A 24,494-nucleotide genomic window follows, 5' to 3' on the forward strand; every position below is an offset into this window, starting at 1 on the left:
GGTTCAGGGTCCCTGTAGATGTTGTTAGTTCCAGTCGGCCTCAACCAAATGCCTGGTGGAAGACCTCTCTTTTGCGGCCCGGTGGAACTGTTTTAGTTCCGTCAGGGCGGAATCAGTTGTAAGGTAAAGGTAAAGGTATCCCCTGTGCAAGCACTGGGTCATGTCCGACCCTTGGGGTGACGCCCTCCAGCGTTTTCATGGCAGACTCAGTACGGGGTGGTTTGCCAGTGCCTTCCCCAGTCATTACCGTTTACCCCCCAGCAAGCTGGGTACTCATTTTACCAACCTCGGAAGGATGGAAGGCTGTGTCAACCTTGAGCTGGCTGCTTGGATTGAACTCCCAGCCTCATGGACAGACAGCTTCAGACAGCGTTTCTGCTGCCTTACCACTCTGCGCCACAAGAGGCTCACGGAATCAGTTGTACCACTGGTCTAATCCAGCAGGCCTCCTCTTACGTCCTTGTGTGTTTTCAAGGCGACAAGCAGCACGCTTAATTCCGTGTTGGGTTGTAGTTTAGGGCTTCCCGGCAACCACGTCCATATAATTTTGCTGCAAGCAGCAAAACGGTAAGACTAAAAATATGAAGTAAAAATAGGCCTGATTCTCAAAAGACTTCCTGTGCCTTATTATCAAGAAATATTTCGTATAGTTCCAGACAGACAAACTGCCCCTTCTTCGTCATTACTTTCACTGAGTGGTGGCAGATTGTTTCCCATAGTTTGCACTGCAGCTCTGTCAATAAAAGTGAAATGTATGCACTCTTCATAATTTAACAACCCGCGAGTGGTATAATTTAACTGCTTTCAGGTGAACAAAGGGAAGGATTTATCTCTTACAGAAACTCTTGTCGACAAAGAACATCCTTCTACCGTAGCACAACGCGTTCGCCAAGTGCTTGCGTGGAAAAAAAATATTAGTCCTCTAGGAAAGAATTCGGCCATTTATGCATTAGTGTTCTGTCAAACGTGCTGGAGTTTGGAGACTACCGATGCAATCCTAAACACCATTACATCCTTCTAAATCCATAGAGTAGCCCAAATAGCCCAGATTAGCCTGAGTTCACTGGAGCGTGGAAACAAAGCAGGGTTGACCATGATGAGGATTTGGACGGGGGTCTGCCAAGTAAGACCTGAGTTGCTATGCAGAGGAGGCAGCAGTAGTCCGCCTTTGATCATTCATTGCCTTGAAAACTTCACGGGGTTATTGAGAGCCAGCTTAGTGTAGTGGTTAGGAGCGCGGTTAGCTTCCCCGCTCCTCCTTCACAGGCTCGCCACTTGGGCTCGCTGATAAAGCTGTTCTGACCGAGCAGTAATATCAGGGCTCTCTCAGCCTCACCCACCTCACAGGGTGTCTGTTGTGGGGAGAGGAAAGGGAAGGCGACTGTAAGCCACTCTGAGACTCTCTTGGGTAGAGAAAAGCGGCCAGCTCTTCTTAAAACATATATTAGTCACCCTTCTTCTTTATGCAGCTGCAATGGGCTTGCAATATAGATAAAATACACAGACTACACACATAACACAGATAAAACCACAATTGAGGACTGCTAGTAATGTAATGTAGTCTTAAATTAGATTATCTCCCCATTGCCACCTGAACATCAAAAGTGAGGGGGCATAGGACACCTTGCTGAAGAGTTTGTTCCCTAATTGTGGGGCTGCCACTGAAAATTGTGTGCCCACCAAACAAGCTTCTTTGATTGACGGAAGTTTAGACTCCTTTGGGTAATAAAAAACAGGGTATAAAGTCCAATTTTCCTTCTTTTTGTTCATGTGTAGAAGTGCACAGTTGAAGCTTTTGAAGTACATTATATCACCTGGGTTTTATTCCAATCCCAAAGCAATTCAGTCCCTGCCATCTACACTGATTGCGATTTCCATTTTGATTTTGGGTGATTAAATTATGCAACAAGTAGGATTGGTGATCCTATCTTTCCCCTGCAATATCCTGGAGTGGATATAACCTTCGATATTTGAAAATCAGCATGAGTAAGCATGCAGCTGTCTGCTTTCCATGAAATAACACTGCTGAGCCTACAACGCTGTAGAAAAGCCCTGATTTACCAGGGCATCATTTCAAAGTCTTCCTCGTTCACAGGCTGCATGCCTTCCCTTAAAGGGGGAGTCCTAACTTCTCTCAGCAGAAGCTCCAGGACAGGACAGAATAATTTTTTTCCTCTGGGTAGTTGGCAATCCTCATCTTAATTTGGCTTTGGGAAAGACCTTTCTTGGATGCCCGTCAGAGTAGACTGTGATAGGCTAGATGGATCCGAGGCAGCTTCCTAAGCTCACATTTAACCCTCCAGATCAGAACATAATTGCATAGAGGCATGGGGAGGGGCTAGCAGCCACATGCTTGCTCCTCCTGCCCACAGGTTCCGTGAAGGCACAGGGCTGTCCTCTGTCCTCTGAGAAGTGCCTCTCCTGATTGATGTCACCATGGATGTGATCTGAACGGGTCTCTCTTGTGCCAGTGAAGGATTGCTCCCCACAGCATATTTTGGAGAGCCAGCATCATTTCATCCTGTCATCAAATGAATGCGCTATTAATATGTATTGATTGCTCACTTAGCAGTAATTGCATCTGCTTCATTTTTTTTTTTTTGAAAATGTAGATGTTGACATTCAGAACTTTTATTCGGAATGGGCCGTTGAGGGCAGAGTTTGCCAATCCGTAGCTCAGGTGATTAAAAAAAACCAAAAAACCCAAAACTGGATGGTTGCAAGCTCCATAAATGCTTTCCGCCAGAGAGCTGCAGTGAATCCTTTGTTTGTGCTGATGGTAGTGAACCGTTCCAGGTATCAAGGAGAGCCAAGATAAGCTTCATTCACATCCGCCTCCAGGTGGGATGAAGCGACTTCCACTTTGTGCAGTTCCGCACTCCTCTGCCATCAGGTGGGAACGAGAGCCCCAACTGGCCCAGCTTGCATGGCTTGGATTCAGCTCTGCGGGTCCCATCTGATTGTTCATCAGAGCAGCGACGATCAGGTTGGTAAGAGCCACAGAAAGAGGCAACCTCCCCCCTGAAGGGGCTATGCTATTCAGGCACATAGCACATTGGCACGGACTGCACCACAGGAGAAGAAGCTCTCAGGCGGGTAGAAGCAGGTCCAAACTGAACTAAACCGATTCCCATTTCAGTCAGTGCTGGAAACTAGTTTGTCGCCTCAGCGGGTCCTCCTGGCCACCAGTCTGTGAGGTAATTCAGATGACGACATGTCGAGAAACGGGATTCATGAAAGAACTCGCTTGAGGACCAATTTCTGGCACCACCTAAGGCTACCATACAGAATAACAGCTACTTCAGCTATCTTCAGCTACTTCGGATGCTTAGAGCAATAAAATGATACAGCATGGACAAATACACATACCCCTTCTCTATGGTATTAACCTCTTGAAGGTAGGACTGGAAGATCCTGGGTCCCTGCCATCCCGCCCTCTCAGGGAGCAGCTAATTTTGGACACAGATGGGCTGGCTGACCGGGACTCCACGGAGGGTGGGAATCAGGGAGGAGTGATTATGCTGCCATTATCGATAGTTATTATCATGCTTCGTCTGTATTTGGAGTTTTTAATTGTAATGCCGGGTTGACTTGTAACCCACCATGAGCCGGTACTGCCGAGAACGGCGGTATATAACTTTTCACACACACACACAAACACATACACTCACTCACTCACTATCTGACATATCTCTGTGTAACTACTGACAAGATAAAGATGAAGAAAGACTGAGATACCAGATGAAGAACAAAATAAATGATCGCAAACAGGTTCTCTGGGTGTCCATCAGAGGGCCATAGCTTTCAAAAAAATTATATTCCACTTTTCGCACTATGCAGGACCCAAAGCAGTTTATACACCTCTCCTCCACTGTGTCCTCCCACCAATAACCCTGAATGATAGGCTAGGCTGTAAATGAGTGGCTGGCCCAAAGTCACCCAGCAAACATTCATGGTTCAGGTTGCCAAACTCCAGGTGGGGCCTGGAGATATCTTGATAGAACAACTGGTCCCCAGATGACAGAGATGGTATCCCCCAGCTGAGCTCCTTGACCTCCCCAAACGTCACCCTCTCCAAGCTCCCCCCTCAAATCTCCATGTATTTTCCAGCCTTTAGTTGGCAACCCTGTCCATAGCACAAGGAGACCTTCAACCCAATTGTCCTGTGTCTTAGTCAGACACTTAGCCACTATGTCACATTGGCCCTGTCGAATTCCAGCTCCTTCTGATGAATTCTAGGGTTGAAATTTTAGAGGCAAACTTTTGTGCTGGAAAGAAGGCGAGGCCTGAAATATTCCTTGTTGCCACTCCCAACCAGAGAACTTTTGTTGCACCCTTTTGCTCAGCTTTGCTCCTGTCGCTCCTCTTCGTACCTGCCTTCCTGCTTGCTGGCTATGCTTGCTTGCCACTCTATGCCAAACAGTCAATCGGCGGTCAGTAAGACATGCCCCAGTCCGTGTAGCCAGCCAGATGTGACTGTATGGTCACACCAGAAAGCCTGAGTAGAAGTAGAGTGTAAGCTCTTGGCTTACCTATATAGGCACTAGTTCAAAACTCACCAAAGATGGGTCTTGAAGGACCACAAGGGACTATAGTTTGGGGGCGGGAGGCTGCCATTTTGCTGAGGCCCAACTAGTTCCCCTTTGAAAATGACTTGAGTTTCCATGGCTTTCACGCTAATGCCTTTTCCTAATACGTTTTACACAAGTCCAGAACCTCTGTCCCTTTTTGAAATTTAATAAAGACAGCCGTTATATTGTTTGCCATCAGAAGCTGGCCCGCTCAGGGCCTAACTCAGCAGAAATACATCCAGCTCCCAGTGAGGGCCAAGAACCTGGCTAAGAATGTAGGAATCTCGTCGTTTAAAAGCTTTCTCTGGCTTTATGGAAATTTCCAATTAGCAAAGAGCCATCTATTGTACGTTCTCTGAATAGCATACTAAGCTTTCCCGCCACCACCCAGGACTGAAGTGCATGAAAAAGATTCAACAAAATATTGAATGTTTTACCTATTATTCCGGCAAAGAGGATATGTTTTAATCGTTTCACAGCAGCATATTTTTATTTTAAAAAATTTGATTTCAGTTCGAGCAATTATAAAAGGAATATCAAGGATAGATTTCCCGTCTTCTATCTTGATAGCGCACCCTCTGGTGTTTCTTTTTTTCCTTTTCTTCCAGCAAACTTTTTCCCTTTGCAATTTTATAGAGAAACCTTTAACTGCCGTGCCCCCTGTGAAAGGCTTGCTTGGTGACTCTAATTTCACAAATGTTGAATGCAGAGATTGGATGGCACCAGGATGGCCTTTCCCTTCAAAGCAGAGAACTAGGCACTCTATTTATTTTTCTGATCCTGGAGATTTCTTTATTCCATGCGATGATCCCTTAACAGGCCGTTCATGTATACAACTAGACCTTGCTGAGTCGTCGTACCCCCCAACTTAGTCTTTTTTTAATCCCTCACAAATCTTCTATCCACAGATCAGTAAGCAAACCAGCACCAACAAAGCTGTTGTGCAAAGATCTCCTTAGGCAATCTTAAATGGCATTTGTGCAGGATGCAAAGAAATTAGTTTCCTCCTTCCATCCTTTTTGATGCCTATAAATTCCTTTAAGAATCTTTCAAGTCCCTGGACAGATTGGGCTGCTTCAGTGTAAGCAATATGGTGTATTCCAAACTTTAAGAGCAACTTAGTAATTGACCAAGTATTAAAAGAGGATAGGCTGATAAATGACCTTCCTTGAAAGTTTGCAGGGGGGGATTAGATAGGACACTGAACAGCAAGCTCCTGAAGCCCTCTCTAGCCCTCACCTGGAGGAGAAGTTTCTCACATTTTGGAGTTCTTTAGCAACACCTAATCCACAGCAAAAAGTGCCTTGGAAGGAGGGGTAGAACTTGTAGTAGGACGGCCAGGTGCCCTTTGAGGGTGGAGAGCCTCCTGTCCTCCAGGGGGCCTCACCTGCTGACACTCCATTGGCTAGTGACAGAAAGGAAAAAAAATCAAAAATCACCATCAGCAACAGTGTGATATCACTTCCTAGGTCTTCCCTGGAAGTGACATCATGTCTCATGAAGAATCACCAGAAACTGTGCAGTAAAACCATTGTTCAGTTTCCACCCTCCATGGGTTCGTTTAAACAAAGGTGTAAGTAGAAATAAACAAAAGATTTAGAGTGCAATCCAGATCAATGACAATCAACACATGCACTCTTGTAAATTCCAGATTAATTAATTTATTATTTATTTATTTAGATTTCTATACCACCCTTCCCTACAGCTCTGGGAGGTTTCTACAGTGGGTGGTGGATGTTCAATGCGTATTATTAAATGCGGTTTTAAGGTCGCTTATACATTTTACAGACAGTATTTAGGCTGATTATCTTATGACTATTATCCCTATTATTAATAACTTATATCAGTGCTGGCTGTAGACCTAAACTTCATCAACAAACAGGGACAATTCCCTGCTAAAGTCAACTTAATTGTGAAAATATCGCACTTTAAATAATCAAGTTGAAACTTTTTTTGCTGTAACCTTTTCCAGCTTTGAACTTCTTTTTTTAAAATTGCCTGTCTATTTATGGTTCTAAAAAGCCATTTATTCTAGGAAGAAAAGAAAGATGGCACTTGAAAGAAATGAAAAGAAATATAAAGATGACATTGGAAGCAGTCAGCAGTTTTCAGTTGTTCCAAAGCTATATAGCAGAACATAAATACACATTTCTAGAGGATTTCACGTTAGTCAGGAAATCGCTATACCAACGGCCGCATTACAGGATTTCCAGTCTCCTTGGAAACCTCCTCTGAACTCATCCCATCTGATTATCTAATTAGTTTGATTTGAAAAAGCGTGGTCAAATGGAAGCATCATTATGGCAACTTCAAACAGGTCTATAAAACTTCACGTGGGTGAAAGAGAAAAGAAAGGGAAAATTTGAGCATCAAGCTGGAAATAATGCTCTGAGTTTCGATGGAAAGTTTAACTCTGCACATTTGTTTAAGGATGCATCTATATCCCATTCCCATCCCTCACCCTGAAGACTTTTCGGGCAATTGACGAGCAAACAAAGATGCTATAGATCAGGGGTAGTCAACCTGTGGTCCTCCAGATGTCCATGGACTACAATTCCCATGAGCCCCTGCCAGCATTCATAAAGCTTTCATGGGGATCTGAACGGGGGTCTCTCCTCTTTGCTGGCAGGGGCTCATGGGAACTGTAGTTCACGGACATCTGGAGGACCACAGGTTGACAACCCCTGCTATAGATACTACAGATGAGATCCACATGTGCTAAACAGGCTCTTCTACTAGCACTTCCATCCACGATAGCCTTGACAACCCAAAGAGGCAGCAGAAGAGGAAGCATAATGCAGGACAATGGCTGATTAGTGTGCGGAGAACTGATCCATAGGATCCAATCTAATGCATTTTAAGAACCACCCAAAAGCTACAAAACCAAGCTAAAACAGCATAGGCATACTAAGGTCCAGTATTTACCAATTACCGGCAGTCAACTGGCAAGCCTACTTAGAATATCATCATGGTTCAAGGGGAGAGCCGTGGGGAAGAGGGAAAGAATGAAATGGATTGCAGATGACAGGATTCCACCCAATAGAAATTATAATCCAGCAGTTGAATGCAAATTGCAGGGCCAAAGTAGGCAGGAAATTGGGGGTGGAGCTGCTACAGCACTTCCCAGTTTATACCCCCCATTACCCCCCATTTGTACTTTCCCCCAAAGTTCTATCTGCCTGGCCTGCAGAAACTACTGACACCTGAATTGAGTTTGAATTTTTAAAAACAAAATATTGCTTGCCTAAAAAGGTGTTCCCAAGTAACCAAGGGAAGATTGTATTTTTAAAATATATATATATATATTGTAATTTTTGTATATATTTTGTATATATTTTGTATATATATATATTGTAAATAGAAGTGCTTATAAACACTGAAGATAGCAAACACTGTTTCCAAAGAGTGCTGTAGCCACACTCTGATCTTCCTCCCCCATAGCTGCAACTAACTACTTTCTTCATTTAAAAAAGGATGGGCAGCTCCACCTCCCACCCCACCCCACCCCCAATCTCCGGCCTACTTTGGCCTTGCAATTTGTATTTCAGATGCTGGATTATAACTTCTGTTGGGTGGAATCCTGTTATCTGCAAAAGGAACACAGACCTTTTTGCTTAGCTTTCCACTCTTGCATCCCTTTCATAAAGCAGATCCCTGAGACTGGGAATGACCAACTTCCATCAAGAGCCATGGAAATGGCAGAACAGCCATGGGGAAAGGAAGGCAATGAAATCACCCTTCCTTCCTTCCTTCCTTCCTTCCTTCCTTCCTTCCTTCCCTTAGCCCTGAGTCCTAGTCTCCTTTCTCCCTCCCTCCCTCTCCCTCCCTCCCTCCCTTTGGTTGGTTTTGGTGTTCATGAGGCAACAGATCCATAGAGCACCAGCACATTTTTAAAAAGCACACACCATTCCTATACATTATCACTGCATAGGTCAAAAGGAAATCAGGTACGTCTTACCAAAGCTCATATGTACCATACTAAATAAGAGCCCCACTGTGGGGTAGGGGGTTTGGAGTATCAGGCTAGAATCGGAGAGACCCCCGTTCAGATCCCCATGAAAGCTTTATCCGTGACCTTCATCTGGTCACCCTCTCTGCCTGCAGAGTAGCTGTTGTTGTTGAGGACGATGTTGTAAGTCGCTTTGGATCCCCACTGGGGAAAGGAGAAAGGTAGAAAAACCTCAACAAAATAAATAACAATATAAGCAACAGTTATCCTATTTTGCATAACGTTCCATGTTGTTCCACCCGACCAATTAGGATAGAGGGCATTTCATCCTTATGGGAAATTGGGCCCAGATTTTGGAAATCAGTTTATCAGGTCTTGTGCTGAGTACCTGAAATCAAAGTTTATGGAGCGCTCCCATGGATTTATGTTAAGCAGTGAATTTTCTTCAAAGGCCGCATTTTAAGAAAGGATAAATGGTTTCCGCATTCCTTTCTTAATAGGAAAAATCTTACATGAAGCTTCTAAAAACATTTCTGTACACAGAATGCCCTTGGAAAGAGTATTTAGTGATGCAGGGATACCTGGATTACTATGATAATTTTATAATTAGCTGGAAAAGTGGAATGCTTTGATCATATCTTTTTCTACATCGCGGAGCCCACTTTGAAGAAAGCGTGTCGCTGATCCTCGGCTTGTTTTTTATGATGGTATTATGTTCAGGGCACGGTGGAAGTTCGGAGCGAGAATGTATTTAAAGCCTCATGAACTGGAGGCAAGCTTCCGTGAACGCAGCGATTTTGCAAAAGCCAATCTTTTCCACCCCAGAAGCTGTGGTTGAGGGTTATGGAACAGAACTGGAGAAGATGTCCTACAGCCGGGGGGGGGGGGGGAATCAGCCCAAAATGCTCTTTCTTCATTCTTGTGGACCCTCTTCATTCAGCATGGATTCAACCCTCGGAAAACACGTTTAAAAGGGAAGTGAGAGGGGAATCTCAGGAAAGAAACTGACGTACAATAGGAGAAGGGATGTTTGCAGCAGGCAAGGAATTTGCAGGGAAGTTAAAATACATTACGTTGTACCCCTTGTTTTAGTTTTGCAGGCAGCCATGTGAGAAGCGTCTATAGCAGAGGTTCTCAACCTGTGGGTCGGGACCCCTTGGGGGTTGAATGACCCTTTCACAGGAGTCACAGCAGGGCAAGCGGCTTGGTTGGGGGGGGGGCACCATCCACACAACAGCCTTGTAAGGTAGATCAAGATAGAGAGTTCGTCTGTTTGGAGCACTGGAAAAGAGTGAGATCGGCACGGTGGGAGAAGAGGCAGAACTGAACTGAGAAACCCTGGGGGAAAAAAACAATTTATATACAAGCATGAACAAGGGATCTTCATGCCATTGGTCAGTTTCAGTTTAATTTCTGTGAAAGAACCCTTGCATAATTTTATGGTTGGGGGTCCCCACAACATGAGGAACTGCATTAAAGGGTCACGGCATTAGGAAGGTTGAGAGCCACTGGTCTATAGGGACCAGCCAGATGCATAGAGCACTGTCCAGTGGAATCTTTGGGTTAGCCAGGGCTGGATGGGGGGCCACATAGCTTTCGCTTTGACCAAATGTTGGACTGCTTTATTATCTAAGGAAATGAACAGGGGCCAGTGAGCAACATGTGGGAAAGTTAACTGGTGTAGTCAGGTTCATTGAGAGTTGCCAGCTCCAGGTTGGGGAATAACTGGAGATTTGGGGGGCTGGGTCTGAGGAAGGGAGGGTTTGGGGAAGGAAAGGACCTCAGCAGCATGTAATGCAATAAGAGGCTGCCCTCCAAAGCAGCCTTTTTCTCCAGGTGAACTGATCCCTGTGGCCCAGAGATCCATTGTGATTCCAGGAGATATCCAGCTGCCACCTGCAGAAACTCACCCATGGACATCTCAGCCACCGAACGTGTGAAATGGCATTATACCAACATCTGATTCATTCATTATTCTGAGGTATAGGTTTCCAGGTTCCAGGAGAAGCCACGTGTTTCCAAATTCCTCCTACCTGAGATGCTTTAATAAGGGTTAAAGCACATATTCTACCCTTGAACCACAGTTCTTCCTCCTGAGAACGAAGCCAGAGCTGTACTCCTTCAGCTGCAAAGCTAAGAGCAGGCTAGTTTTTGTTTTAACGTCGTGGGCTTTGTTCTTTGTGATTTCTAACCCTGCTTTATTATCAACAGTGTGCATATGCATGAACTGTAGAAATAATAGTTCAAATTCCCCTAGTGAAAAGCAGAATGAATTTTTTTTTTAAGCACAGTCCAAGCCATCTGTCTGAAACTGATTAATATTGGGTATTTTTTTCTTTCCACCTTTTAGGGAAATTTATTGCCCTGTTAAAACAAGTTCTGTAGTTGTCAGGGCTAATCCTGCACGGGGTTCTGTGATGCTAAGCGCATGATTGTGGGCTACGTGTCATTTACCAGGGTCCCCAAAGATATTCTTGAAATGAGACGTTTCATCTCAATCATGGTACATGGCGGCATTTCCCAAATAAATAAATTAGTGGGCTTGTGATATTGTTTCCACGTTTCACAGGTAATTTGCATAGAAAGCCTTGCTTCTCTGGGAATTGCCAGACCTTAATATTCATGGGAGCTACAAGAAACTGTTATTAACATATCTCTAGGTAATATTATTTTGGGATTAATGCTTGGTCGAATATCGTTTACATTAAAGTTAAAAAGAGGTCCAAATACGTTTTAGCCTCCAGCAGAATATTAACCATCCCATTTCAAGGAATGACTGTAACCTTAAAAAATTAATCTCATTTTTACTTTAAATGACTTTTATGCCACTGTATAAATTCTGGCTCCATTGCTCAGGAAGAAGCAGGAAACCTGGCAGGGAAAGCTCATGAAAATGTGCACGAAAGCCAGAAGTTTCAAAATAATGAGGTTCTACCAATAACGTTAAGTGCAGATCCTTTTTGATCCAAGATCACTCTGATTTTAAATCATGCTCTCAAATGGCTTTAATGGGTATTTATTTTGGAACTCTAACATGAAACAGGAAGGTACAAAGGAAAAGATACACTTTCTTCTTAGATGTAGCCATAGAGTTTCCCTGGTGAGCCAACAAAGGAGAGCCATGTTGCCATACAGCAAAGTTTGCTTTGCATCCAGAAGGTTCAAGGTTCCATCCCTGGCATCTCTGGTCAATAAAGAGAAAAAGAACAGGTGATGCAAAGGGCGTTGGAGAGCTTCTTCTGCCAGCCAGTGTTATGACCTCGTAGGGCCAATGGCCTTGGCTCATTGTAAGGCAGCTTCTTGTGATTTTCGTAGCTGCAATCATTGGGACAAGACCGGCCCCAAATCTGTGCTTGAGCCCCACTCAGATATGCTTTGAGAGTGAGCTGTGAGAGCCAGCTTGGCCGTAGTGGTTAGGAGCATCGACGTCTAATCTGGCGAGGCGAGTTTGATTCCCCATTCCTCCTCCACACACATGCAGCCAGCTGTGTATGAATCTGAGTCTGAGCCCCACTGAAATGTGCTTTATGATGAAGCTGGAGCTAGTAAAGATGTGTCAGGTTAAAGCACGGAAAACCAGCCTAAGAGTTTGGAGTTGGAAAAATGGAGGGGTAGTCAACCTGTAGTCCTCCAGATGTTCGTGGACTACAATTCCCATGAGCCCCTGCCAGTGTTTGCTGGCAGGGGTTTATGGGAATTGTAGTTCATGAACATCTGGAGGACCACAGGTTGACTACCCCTGGGCTAGAACACATTCAGGATTCATTTATCACTGGGTAACTTTGGATTGTCAACTCTCCTGTTTATTATTGGTGGAAGCTAATGCGGATTCATCAAGTGGTAACTTAACATAGCAGGTGGGCAACTATGGTGGTGGTGGTTTGGAGAGATGATCTTCTTACAGAAGGAGGGTACTTTTACCCATTTTCCAAGATTATTAAATACTCATGTAGATTCTAACAAACTTTGATTCCCAGCCAGGTTTGATTCCCTGCTCCTCTACATGCAGCCAGCTGGGTGACCTTGGGCTTGTCACAGCCCTGATATTGCTGTTCCGACTGAGCAGTCCTGTTAGAAGTTCTCTTAGCCTCACCTTCCTCACAGTTTGTCTGTTGTGAGGAAAGGAAGGTGATTGTAGGCCACTTTGAGACTCCTTTGGGCAGTGAAAAGCAGATTATAGAACCTAACTCTCTTCCTCCTCCTCAAACAGATCTTCCAATTCTATCTATGCAGCTGCAAGAACAGCCCTTTTTAAAGCTAAAAAACAGTATTCCAAGTACTTGACGATCCTAAATTTGGTCATCAGTGTCTAGACAACACTATTGTTCACCACAAAGCTGGTAGGAGAAGATGACATGGCTGCCGAACACGAATTTGTTTTCTTTGATGTAATTGCAATCGAAGTAAATTCGGGGGGGGGGGGGGGGGTTGGTCAAGGACTAACACACACACACACCTCATTTTGCAGTCTGCTAGCCGGCTGGCTCATCTTCTTTAGAATTTTGAAACCCCGCTCCCTTGGCCCATTTCACCGTCGATGTCTGCTGCTGGCTCCTGCGTGAGAAAGAAAACAATTTGTTCTGACGGAAGGTAATCCCTTGCGAGGGTCCACCAGCTGGCCGCGGCGGGGGCCAAGGCTTGTCATCCATAGAAGCAGGATACGTTCCTCTGCCAAAGTCAGCAGGAGCAAAACTCCATGTCATACCCTCCGTCTGAAGTCTTGTATTCCCACCCAGCCCAAACAGAAATAAAAACAGGATTTTGGGGGTTGGGGAGGGGAAGCTGCATCCAAATCAAGCGTTTAGTTCAAACATTTGCACACCTTGGAGTAATCTTTTTTGGCTTCTGGGGGAGAACAGCCTGGGAAGCATCTCATGGACATCTGGGGACATTTTGGGACATCTGGTTCACAAGCCCAGGATAATAAATCCTACATATAAAAGCAGTGGGTTTGTTTGCATCAAATAGCTGAGGTGGGGGAGGGGGGACCGTTCCTTCTTTGATATGGTGAAGTCCGCGGCCAAATTTCCAGCAGGAGCTGTCTCGGTTGCCTTTTCATCGGGGCCCCCAGCCGTTGGAGACAATAGCCCTTTCCAGCAGAGGTCTGCCTGGTCCGGCTTCTTGATCTTCGTGCCACGAGAGGTGTTTACAAAAAAGGAGGCCAAATGGATAGTAAAAAAGGAAAGGGCATCTTCATCCCAGCATGAGAAACTGAGTGCAGGGTTTCTTCCACAGGGGACAGTTTGAAGAGCACAGAAATCTAGGGCCAGAGGGACAGTTATTGGGATTGCCAGCTCTGGTTGGGTGGTCACATGGTTGTCTCTTCCTCCCTTTTTCGCCAGGGGAGAAGTTGGCTGGATCCAAACCATTCAGCTTCCTGCTTTCCCACTGCAGTGGGGACACCAAGATAATTGGCCCTCTGTGTCTTTGGGGGCCGGTTAGGTGCTGGTTCTGATATCCAAAATCCTTAATGACCTAGGCCAACATATCTGTGGGAGCAATCCTGACAAAACAGCAGTGATGCTGGAGAGCAAAATATCTGACCTGACAATTCCTTCCTTCCTTCCTTCCTTCCTTCCTTCCTTCCTTCCTTCCTTCCTTCCTTCCTTCCTTCCTTCCCTCCCTCCCTCCCTCCCTCCCTCCCTCCCTTGCATGCCGTCCTTCCCCAGAGATCTCAGAGTGACTCACAACAATTATAAATTACCTCAAATCATATAAAATCAATAAAATCAGAGTCCAGTAGCACCTTTACGACCAACAAGGATATATTCAAGGCGTGAGCTTTCGGGTGCAAGCAACCTTCATCTGACACAGCCATGGCTTCCCAAGTATATAACTTGTGCAGAAGATTTTGTCCCTATAAAGTGGAGAGTGTTTACGTCAAAGCAGACTGAATTCAGGTTTAAGTGACCCAACAGATGGCTTCTCATCAAACAAGTTGTTTGTGTGAGCAACTTCCACCCCTTGTGTATGTGGTCTACTCCCCCCCCCCCTTCGGTGACGGTGTGCATGTAAAAAAATACAACCACTAAAAAACCTTGCAAGTGACGCTTCTCAAATTACATAAGTTTAGAGTTTGGCCTGTCCCTGTCCCCTGATTTTCACCAGGTTTGGGATTCTTAAAGAAAACTCAGCTAAACCACAGTATTACCTTATTCCCACTGGGGATCATAACTCTGCCCCGGGTTGTTCTTTTCCTTTTCCTTTTTTGCCGAGAGCTTTGAGTTCACCAAGAGATTTAGGAGACCATGCACACTCAAGGAAGGGGGGAAGGGAGCATTTTCATTGGAGCAGGCTCATAGCAGCTCGTGGCAGCCATAACAGAATGGCTCCTTTGTCAATCTTGGCCAGCGTTCCATGTTCCTAGTCAACCAGGTTTGCGCAGCAATCGCTCAGAGGTGCAATAAAGCTAATCATATACAGGAGAAAACTGACCACCCAGAGTTGTAATTCTTTCTAGAAGACAGAGGGTTGGATCGCACATTCGTGTTCATTATTATCAATCTCCGGCTCATTGGGCCACTGATGCCTTGCAGCTGACGCCAGGCCTTCCTTCCTTGAAACGTGTTCCACTGGGGTGAGGTGAACATGCAATACAATCTTAACTCTAAGCTGCCATAGAGTGCTGGAGGGTGTTTCAGGCATTTCATGTGTTGTTGACAGAGTGCAAATGACGGAGGTGAGCACTGATGTGCTAATTTGTAGTCTTTTAGTGATGAGGCTGAAGAGCAGGGGTGGCCAAACAGGGCTCTCCAGATGTTCATGGACTACAATTCACAGGAGCCCCTGCTGCTTTATTGCACCTCTGAGCTATTGCTGAGCAAAGTGTAGTCCGTGGACATCTGGAGAGCCACCGTTTGGCCACCCCTGCTGTAGGCAGGTATACTGTCTATAGGGCCTGATCTGCAAAGGTTCACGTAAACATGAAATGTACCATGCAGCTGCTGATTAGTATATGGTCATTCAGTCAGTCAGTCACCTTTTATTGGCATAAAACATGTATAAGACATATAAAAATAGGGTTTAAAATTTCAACAAAATAATAAAATAGGCCACGGGGTTACATAACCAAACAGATCTTAAAATGATTAAATAAACTATAAAAGATAAAACACAAGGTAGGCAGCATATTATAAAAGCCTCTTAGTTAAAACTCCATTAGTATATAGAGAAACAGTGTAGTGCTTAGAGCTAAGGTTGTGGGAGATCCAGGTTCAAATTCCCATTGTGCGATGGACGCTTGCTGGGTGACCTGGGGCCGGTCACACTCTCTCAGCCAAACCTACCTTGCAAGGTTGATGTTGTGAAGTCATTCTAGAGGAGAGTAAAAGGATGTCCCCACCAGGAAGGAAAGTGGAGTTGTTGTTATTGTTGTTATGTGCGAAGTCGTGTCCGACCCATTGCGACCCCATGGACAATGATCCTCCAGGCCTTCCTGTCCTCTACCATTCCCTGGAGTCCTTTTAAGTTTGCACCTACTGCTTCAGTGACTCCATCCATCCACCTCATTCTCTGTCGTCCCCTTCTTCTTTTGCCCTCGATCACTCCCAGCATTAGGCTCTTCTCCAAGGAGTCCTTCCTTCTCATGAGGTGGCCAAAGTATTTGAGTTTCATCTTCAGGATCTGGCCTTCTAAGGAGCAGTCAGGGCTGATCTCCTCTAGGACTGACCGGTTTGTTCGCCTTGCAGTCCAAGGGACTCGCAAGAGCCTTCTCCAGCACCAGAGTTCAAAAGCCTCAATTCTTTGACGCTTGGCCTTCCTTATGGTCCAACTTTCGCAGCCATACATTGCAACTGGGAAGACCATAGCCTTGACTAAACGCACTTTTGTTGGCAGGGTGATGTCTCTGCTTTTTAGGATGCTGTCTAGATTTGCCATAGCTTTCCTCCCCAGGAGCAAGCGTCTTTTAATTTCGAAAGTGGAGTATACGCATCTAAATAAATAAACCAGAGCTGGTTGCCCTATGGATCCAGTGGACCCAGCCGCAGTGCTTTGTGGTTTACCCTACAGGGGTGAAAAAACTCAAGACGTTTGCTTTCTGGTTCATCCTACAGGGATGAAAAAAACTCCTCAGTTTTGGTCTGCGGCGGTAAAGGAATGGCCCTCACCACAGACGACAGCCTCACTGCACAGAGCTTTAAATCAACCCACCATTCGGCGAACTGTTTAAACGACCAGAGCCTAATATTTTTTCCATGTAAATCAATCCTTAGTGGAAGTAGACATGAATCTGTCAACCTGTGGCATGTGACTTTGCCCAACAACATCCGTCCCTGCCAGGGCCGATTAAAATAAATAAAACACAGAGTCCTATTTGAATCCAGGATACTCAGCGCCCATTTCCCGTTCTTCCATTGCAAACACAAAAATGGAGCCGGGAGGATTTTATTAATGCTTGCAACGTTGCTGCAAAGAGATCGAAACACTCTGAAATGCGACGAGATTTGCTGCAGCCAAAGGACGATATGGGTAAATATCTCACTTCCTTCAGAGAAAACACACAGAATTTGGTTCTCTCTTAGCCTGTATGTACAAGATAATAAAAAGAGATAAAAACCAAACATCCAGACCTGCAAGGGCTCCAGCAAACACCTGATTCAGGCCACTGCTGCATGAATTTCTTCATTTAGGACTATTTATTGGTATTCTGTATGATTTATTGAGAGATGCGTTTAAATTGATTTGGACATCAATGTATAGGATGCCTTCCAAGTTCGATTCTGCACTCCCCCACACGCAGCCAGCTGGGTGATCTTGGGCTTGCCACGGCATTGATAAAACTGTTCTGACCGAGCAGTGATATCAGGGCTCTCTCAGCCTCACCCACCTCACAGGATGTCTGTTGTGGGGAGAGGAAAGTGAAGGCAACTGTAAGCCGCTTTGAGCCTCCTTCAGGTAGAGAAAAGCGGCATATAAGACCCAACTGGATCCATGTCCAAGGTGACTTGTGACTTTCATTCTTCTTCTTCTTCTTCTTCTTCTTCTTCTTCTTCTTCTTCTTCTTCTTCTTCTTCTTCTTCTTCTTCTTCTTCTTCATAAGGGATCACAAAGTGGAAAGTAAAACAAACCAAATTACAAGTGTGGGACCGTTTAAAATACATTTCTGCACCCTTTAAATAACGACTAGGTTACAATAGTCAGGTGACTCCTGAGGGTGGTCGATGGGCTGTTTGGAACGTCAGTCCCATTGTCTCCTGCAGCTCTTGTGCAAGCTCCCCTTCAAGGGCACCGTTTCAAGGAAATTACGTGTCTATGCCCACCATGGTTGTGAGTCCACAGGGAAGGAAGGAGGGTATCCCAAGTAAGCAAAAGGCAAAAATCATTACAACTCATTCATCAAAATACATTTGTATTATGCTAGATATCACTCTGGTGCTGGAGAAGACTCTTGCAAGTCCCTTGGACTGCAAGGCGAACAAACCGGTCAGTCCTAGAGGAGATCAGCCCTGACTGCTCCTTAGAAGGCCAGATCCTGAAGATGAAACTCAAATACTTTGGCCACCTCATGAGAAGGAAGGACTCCCTGGAGAAGAGCCTAATGCTGGGAGTAATTGAGGGCAAAAGAAGAAGGGGACGACAGAGAATGAGATGGCTGGATGGAGTCACTGAAGCAGTCGGTGCGAACTTAAATGGACTCCGGGGAATGGTAGAGGACAGGAAGACCTGGAGGATCATTGTCCGTGGGGTCGCAATGGGTCAATCACGACTTCTCACATAACAACAACAACAACAACAACAACAAGATGTCACTTGCAGATTCCAACCAGGTGGTGGGATCCAGTCACTGTTTTTGTCTGCAGGTGAGAAAGGAAGGATGCATCCACTTTGGTCACCTAGAAGGGCTCTGTCGGGGATCACAGGACCCGGACAAACAGAAGCCATGTGTGCTGAGCAGGGCTGAAATTTGGAAGAGCCCTAGTCAAAAGAATCTCTCCCCAAAATAGTTACGGGCTACTCAGCATAGTACTTGGGAGACACTTTGAGTCAGCCCTGGGTTCCAAGCACAGCGGATGCAGTGTCACAGCTAGAGTGTTGGACCTGGGGAAACAAGGTTTGGCTCCCTGCTCTGCCACAGAAGCCAAGTGGCCACTGTGCTCTGTCCGCCTGACCTACCTCACAGGGCTGTTGTTAAGAGGACGGAGTGGATAAGGGGAGATCAATGTGATAGGCCTTTTTGAGTCTCCTGCTGGGGGAATAAAAACAGGCAATTAAAATCAGCAAAATAAGATAAATAAGCCTCAACTGGATCCATGTCCAAGGGGACTTGTGACTTTCATTCTTCAGCCAGAGGGTCTCTCCCCGTCCCCCACCCCAATGCACACACATACGCAGCAAATTCTTGAAATCAAGGGAATGTTTGACGACTGTGTAGATCTGCTGTCCAAAACCCCACCCGGCCTCCATCTTTTAACTCCCGGGTGTGCCAAAAGTAGCCTTGGAGATGTCAGCCGTCAACATTATTATTCTCTTAGCTAATGCTGGATATCGATCAGCAATATTTCACAGCTGACAATCTTACGGCCTTCCTAGTCCTTCGTTTATTCATCAGCGGGATTTGGTTGACTCCCTAGCAGGGCGACAGGTCTGCGGTAAGACTTTTTGTGTGTCTTTTTTCGCATTGGGACTGAAAGGCGATGAGAGACGGAAATGCCCCTCCGGCCGGAAGATGCTCCTAGCAGGAAGGAGAAGGAGGCTCTCCCCACCATCCTGAGCACCTGCGTGGGACCAAGGTGGGCAGGGCCTTTGCTCTCCCAGGGGGAGGAGGGAATCACACAAATCTTCCCCCCAGCTGCTGCACCATCTGTTCCCCCCCCCTCCACACACACACACACACACACACACACACACACACACACACACACACAAAGGACATCTGCTTGGCAACCTGATACGACACAACAAACAAGGTCTCCCTTGGGTTTCATCTTTTCCTTAAGTGCCAGCCTCACATGTGAAAGGCCACACCTTTCCTTTGTCTCTAAGGTGGAAGGACTTTCAGGATGAGCCCATTTGAGGCAGCTGGGGCAAGAATTTCTAAGACCTTTGAGGGTTCCCTCCATATGTTGTTTGAGGTCCTTGACAGCTGCAGGGTTTTTGTTTTTTTTTAAAGAAATTATTGCAAATTAGACTTTTCAAAAACCTACTAGTGTGGGGAAATTGACACCAAATTGTCTTAATGGATTTCTTTCTGGATTGGCTACCTATTCAGCAAACAATATACGTTTCTACCAATACAGCCATAGCACAGATGCATATCAAAGATGTATCTGTCATCCACAGTTCTGAGCCATCTGCGTAAGAGGAGCTGTTTTTTATTAACCCACTTTTTACTACCCAAAAGAGTCTCAAAGCAGCTTACCAATGCTTATCCTTCGTCTCTCCGCAGCAGACACCTAGTGAGGGAGGCGAGGCTGAGAGAACTCGGAGAGAACAGTGACTAGACCAAGGTTCTCCAGATTAGAGGCTGCTGCTTTTCACCACCACACCAAGCTGGCTGGATGGGTAGTCAAACTGCGGCCCTCCAGATCTCCATGGACTACGATTCCCATGAGCCCCTGCGAGCTGGCAGGGGCTCATGGGAACTGTAGTCCATGGACATCTGGAGGGCCGCAGTTTGACTACCCATCCAGCCAGCTGGTGTCTCAGATGTAGACAGCATGCTCACAAAGAATGGTCAGTCCCCCAAGTGACTCCCTGAAAACTGTCCTAGGCTTTAGCCCAACCCCGTTGTTTTCTCTGCCAATTGACTGGTCGTTGGTTTAGAATGAGGGGAAAACATGAGAACATATCATCCAGAACAGGAGTGGGCAAACTGTGGCCCCCAGATGTTCATGGACTACAATTCCCATGAGCCCCTGCCAGCATTCTGCAGGGAATTGGACTAGATGACTCTGGAGGTCCCTTCCAACTCTATGATTCCATGATTCTATGGACCGAGACTCCTGGAGTACCTTTTGAAATGATATTCTCTCTCTCTCTCTCTCTCTTTATATATATATATATATATATAATAGATATAGATATAGATATAGATATAGATATAGATATAGATATAGATATAGATATGGATGGATGGATGGATGGATGGATGGATGGATGGATGGATGGATGGATAGATGGATAGATGGATAGATGGATAGATGGATAGATGGATAGATAGAGCACTAATTGCTTGAGCAGGTTTGGCTGAAAAGCAGGGCAGCAACCATAAGTGCTCTGCGAAGGGTACATCCTCTGGTACAGAAATCACAAGAAAAGCATAATTATGCTTTCCTGATTAGTGACATAAATTCAGGGTCGATGATGACTCGTGAAAATGACCTCAGCTATGAAATAATTAAATACACAGAACTTGCGTTTAAATCATACCGAGGACCTAGCTCAAAGCGAGCTGAGCCAGGAAAGCAAAGGTAATCCTGACCCTCCGTTTTCAAGCCCAGATGACAAGCATAAAAAGCAAGTTACGGGTGGTGCGCTGGCCTTAACTGTGCGCACGCAGATGTTTAATTTGGCATCTAACCTGAAGAGAGTGAGATTGGGTTTTTTTTCTCCCTGGCAAGATGCCCGTGATTTTAACAGCTGGTGGAGCTTCCCTTAAGACATCCAGCCTTAGTTTGTGGCCTTATTCAAGCTTTGTCTTTAATAAGCATTTTATTCGAGCTCAGTAATAGGTTCATGAGCATCTGCGTGGCACATAATGGGCAGGAAGCAGAACTGACTAGCAGACATCACCTGCTTCTCAATGTCCTGTATGCAGGTTGCTCTCTTACCTGTATTTTTATTACAAAATAATCTGCAGCCGTGCTTCAGCAGCCAAATCTATAAAATTTGGGCCAGAGGCACACCCAAGGCTGCTAGCAGAGTTGCCAACTTTTCCTCCCTCCAGTCCTCCTACCCAGAAGGATAATTTTGATGGAAGGGATCCGTGCCAGCAAAATGGGTCCCCCGCTGCCCCCAAATTATCCCTGATGCGCTGGTCCTGCAGGGACACGGGGGTGAGGTTCCTCCCCCACAGCCCTCGCTCTTTCTTCCTTAGCCATTGCTGTGGGGTGATAGAGCTGTCGGAGTCTTCAGGCAGGAGCAGCAAAAGAAATTTCAGCTAAATCTCCGGCATACAATCGCCTTCCCTTCCTCTCCCCGCAACCGACACCCTGTGAGGTAGGTGGGGCTGAGAGAGCTCTGATGGGGGTCCAAGGCATCATCTGGACAGGGAACTGGGGTCACTGTGGTAGCCGTGGCAGGTAGTTGTGGATTTTCTGCATTCTACAGGGGGTTGGACTAGATGACCCTGGAGGTCCCTTCCACCTCTCTGATTCTATGAGGATTGGGGAATCAAGCCTGATTCTCCAAATCAGAGGCTGCTGCTCTTGACTACTGCACCTTGCTGGTGCTGACGTGAGCTCTGACTTGCAATGGCTCACACTGTTCTACCTGTTATTATAGGCTTTATCCTGACCCAGAGGGGCTAGGCCAGCACAAGCACATCAGATCTCAAAAGCTAGACAGGAGACCCCCAAGGAATACGCAGAGACAAACCACCTCTAAATGTCTCTTGCCTCGAACACCCCACCGGGGCGCCATAAGCCTGTTACGATGGGATGGCAGAAAAAGGCCCCAGTTTAATTTCACACGGACCCTGGATCAACATTGCTTGTGCAAAGTCACCAAACCTGAAGGCTGTGGGCTGAATCCAGGCTAAAATTGCCACTGGCGGCTTGGAATTGTCTCCATGCTTCCACTCCAGCTCCCTGCTCCTCCCTGGGGGACAGGAAAGACATGGCCAGCATCTGCAGCCAGAAGAGGGGAACTGGTGGAAGCAACCTATTGGGTCTGGATCCGACCCTATATCTACAGGACAAGCACACACACACACACATACACCCTGCCGAGGATAGCCGCTCAAGCACACAGAGATAACACAGAACCCCCAAGGGGAAATGTAACATGCTGATCAGAATTATATTTCTTATATTTCCCCGCCTCCTCCTCTTCCTCCTTGCTTTTGGCTCTTTTCGACCAAAGGGAAATAACGAGGATTGGTTTCTGCAGTGCTTTCAGCTCACCTGCCTTCTGTGTTTGCATTGTTCTGTGGCAACGTTGGCCCATTGGTTTTCGAGAGCGAAAACATAAAAGCTCTCCAAGAGCATAAACAGGAAACTTGTGTTTAGGTGGGAGTTCCTAGGAATTCTGTTCTGCTGACCACAAAGGCCATGGGAGAAAGGAAGTAGGAAAAACACTGTAAATACCTGGGTGACTAATAATGTTCTGCTGCTCTACCGGCCCTTTTTGGGTCATGCAGCGCTCAGCTCTTTCCACACACAAAAAAGGGGGTGGGGGTGGCTTTCGGATTCTGAAAAAGGCAGCTTTTCAAGATGCTCCACGGTATGCTTCTGCGGTGCTTATTTCACTGGCGCCATTCCATTCTGTTTCCCCGTTTTTATTTCTTCAAATGCATAGGGGCAAACGTCTCGTAACCAACATAGCCTTATGGCCCAAGATCTGGACTTCTAGCACCAGTCAATGATGTCGCCTGATATGCTCAGATCTTGAAAGCCAAGGTCAATCCTACGAAGGGAGACCACCAAGGAAGTCTCTGCAGAGCAAGGCAATGGCAAAGGACCTCTGCTTCTCATCGGCTTTGAAAACACCTTGTTTGAGCGGCCATAAAGCTGGGATGAGAGACCACCAAGGAAGTCTCTGCAGAGCAAGGCAACAGCAAAGGACCTCATCGGCCTTGAAAGCACCTTCCTTGAGCATCCATAAGGCTTGGATGAGAGACCACCAAGGAAGTCTCTGCAGAAGAAGGCAATGACAAAACACCTCTGCTTCTCATCACCCTTGTAAGCACCTTGCTTTTCTAAGCCCATTGTTCTCCATGGATTTGGAAGGGGGTAATTTTGTTTAGGATTGCTTGCATAAAGGAGGCAGGAAGCCCCTCTGACCTGATGCAAACACAGCCCTTGAGGGACAGAAGAACCTCTCTGCACTGTTTGGCATGCGATCAGCATCCTGTTCAAACTGGGCCACATTCATGCCATGTGGTTGCATGCCCAGTTGTTTGCAAACCATGGCAGAGACAGGAGTTGTGTCAGCATTCTGAAGTTGTCCACAAAGCATCCCCAGTTTAAATGAGGTGCCAAGCATCAGCAAAGTCACCCAACGAAATTCCTTCCTCCGTTATATTTACAGTAGACCCATGTTGCTGTTCATGGGGAGAGAAGCATCAGGATGCTCTTTACACATGAGAACATGAAGCTGTCTCATACTGAGTCGGGCCTTTGATCTACTGCAGACTTGCTCAAGTTTTTTACCATCGAGAAGCCCCTGAAACGTTCTTCGGGCTTCGAGAAACTCCAGAAGTGGCACCATCATGCAGGATTGGTTGGGAAGCAGAGCTGTGGACACGCCCCCCATCCCATTTTGGAAGGGAGAGGGGTGGATCAACATGATCCTACATGGTCAAATCACCTGATAAATGTTAACCATTTAAAGGTAAAGGTAAAGTTATCCCCTGTGCAAGCACCAAGTCATGTCTGACCCTTGGGGTGACGCCCTCTAGCGTTTTCATGGCAGACTCAATACGGGGTGGTTTGCCCGTGACTTCCCCAGTCATTACCGTTTACAAGCAAGCTGGGTACTCATTTTACCGACCTCGGAAGGATGGAAGGCTGATTGAACTCCCAGCCTCATGGGCAGAGCTTTCAGACTGCATGTCTGCTGCCTTACCACTCTGCGCCACAAGAGGCTCTTAACCATTTAAATTGGGGGTTTTTAACCATTTAAAAACGTATATTAAAAGTTAATTAATTCTCACCCATTCGGGAAACCCTTCTAGAACTGTAAAGACATGATAGGGTTTCACAAAGCCTTCGTTGAGAAAGCCTGGTCTTTTGTCTACTGAGGCTGGCACCAGCTCTCCAGTGGCTCAGGGTCAGGTCCTTCCTATCCCCTGCTAACTGATCCTTCTAGCCGGA

General features: G+C 46.0%; 1 long non-coding RNA gene across 2 annotated transcripts; it reads right to left on the minus strand.

Annotated features, from left to right (window-relative positions):
* Positions 1–11,535: 11,535 nt before the first annotated feature.
* On the minus strand, positions 11,536–22,722 carry LOC143821012 (uncharacterized). 2 transcript variants are annotated; one of them, XR_013225632.1, is made up of 4 exons: positions 22,584–22,722; positions 18,634–18,706; positions 12,977–13,074; positions 11,536–11,704 (listed from the first exon to the last, which is right to left on the minus strand). It is a non-coding gene; the product is annotated as an uncharacterized LOC143821012 (long non-coding RNA). The 2 variants fall into 2 exon arrangements; XR_013225633.1 differs by having other exon boundaries at positions 18,634–18,703; positions 22,584–22,690.
* Between the last annotated feature and the right edge of the window lie 1,772 nt (positions 22,723–24,494).

The sequence above is a fragment of the Paroedura picta genome, chromosome 11 (assembly GCF_049243985.1).
Source record: "Paroedura picta isolate Pp20150507F chromosome 11, Ppicta_v3.0, whole genome shotgun sequence".
NCBI classification, from domain to species: domain Eukaryota; kingdom Metazoa; phylum Chordata; class Lepidosauria; order Squamata; family Gekkonidae; genus Paroedura; species Paroedura picta.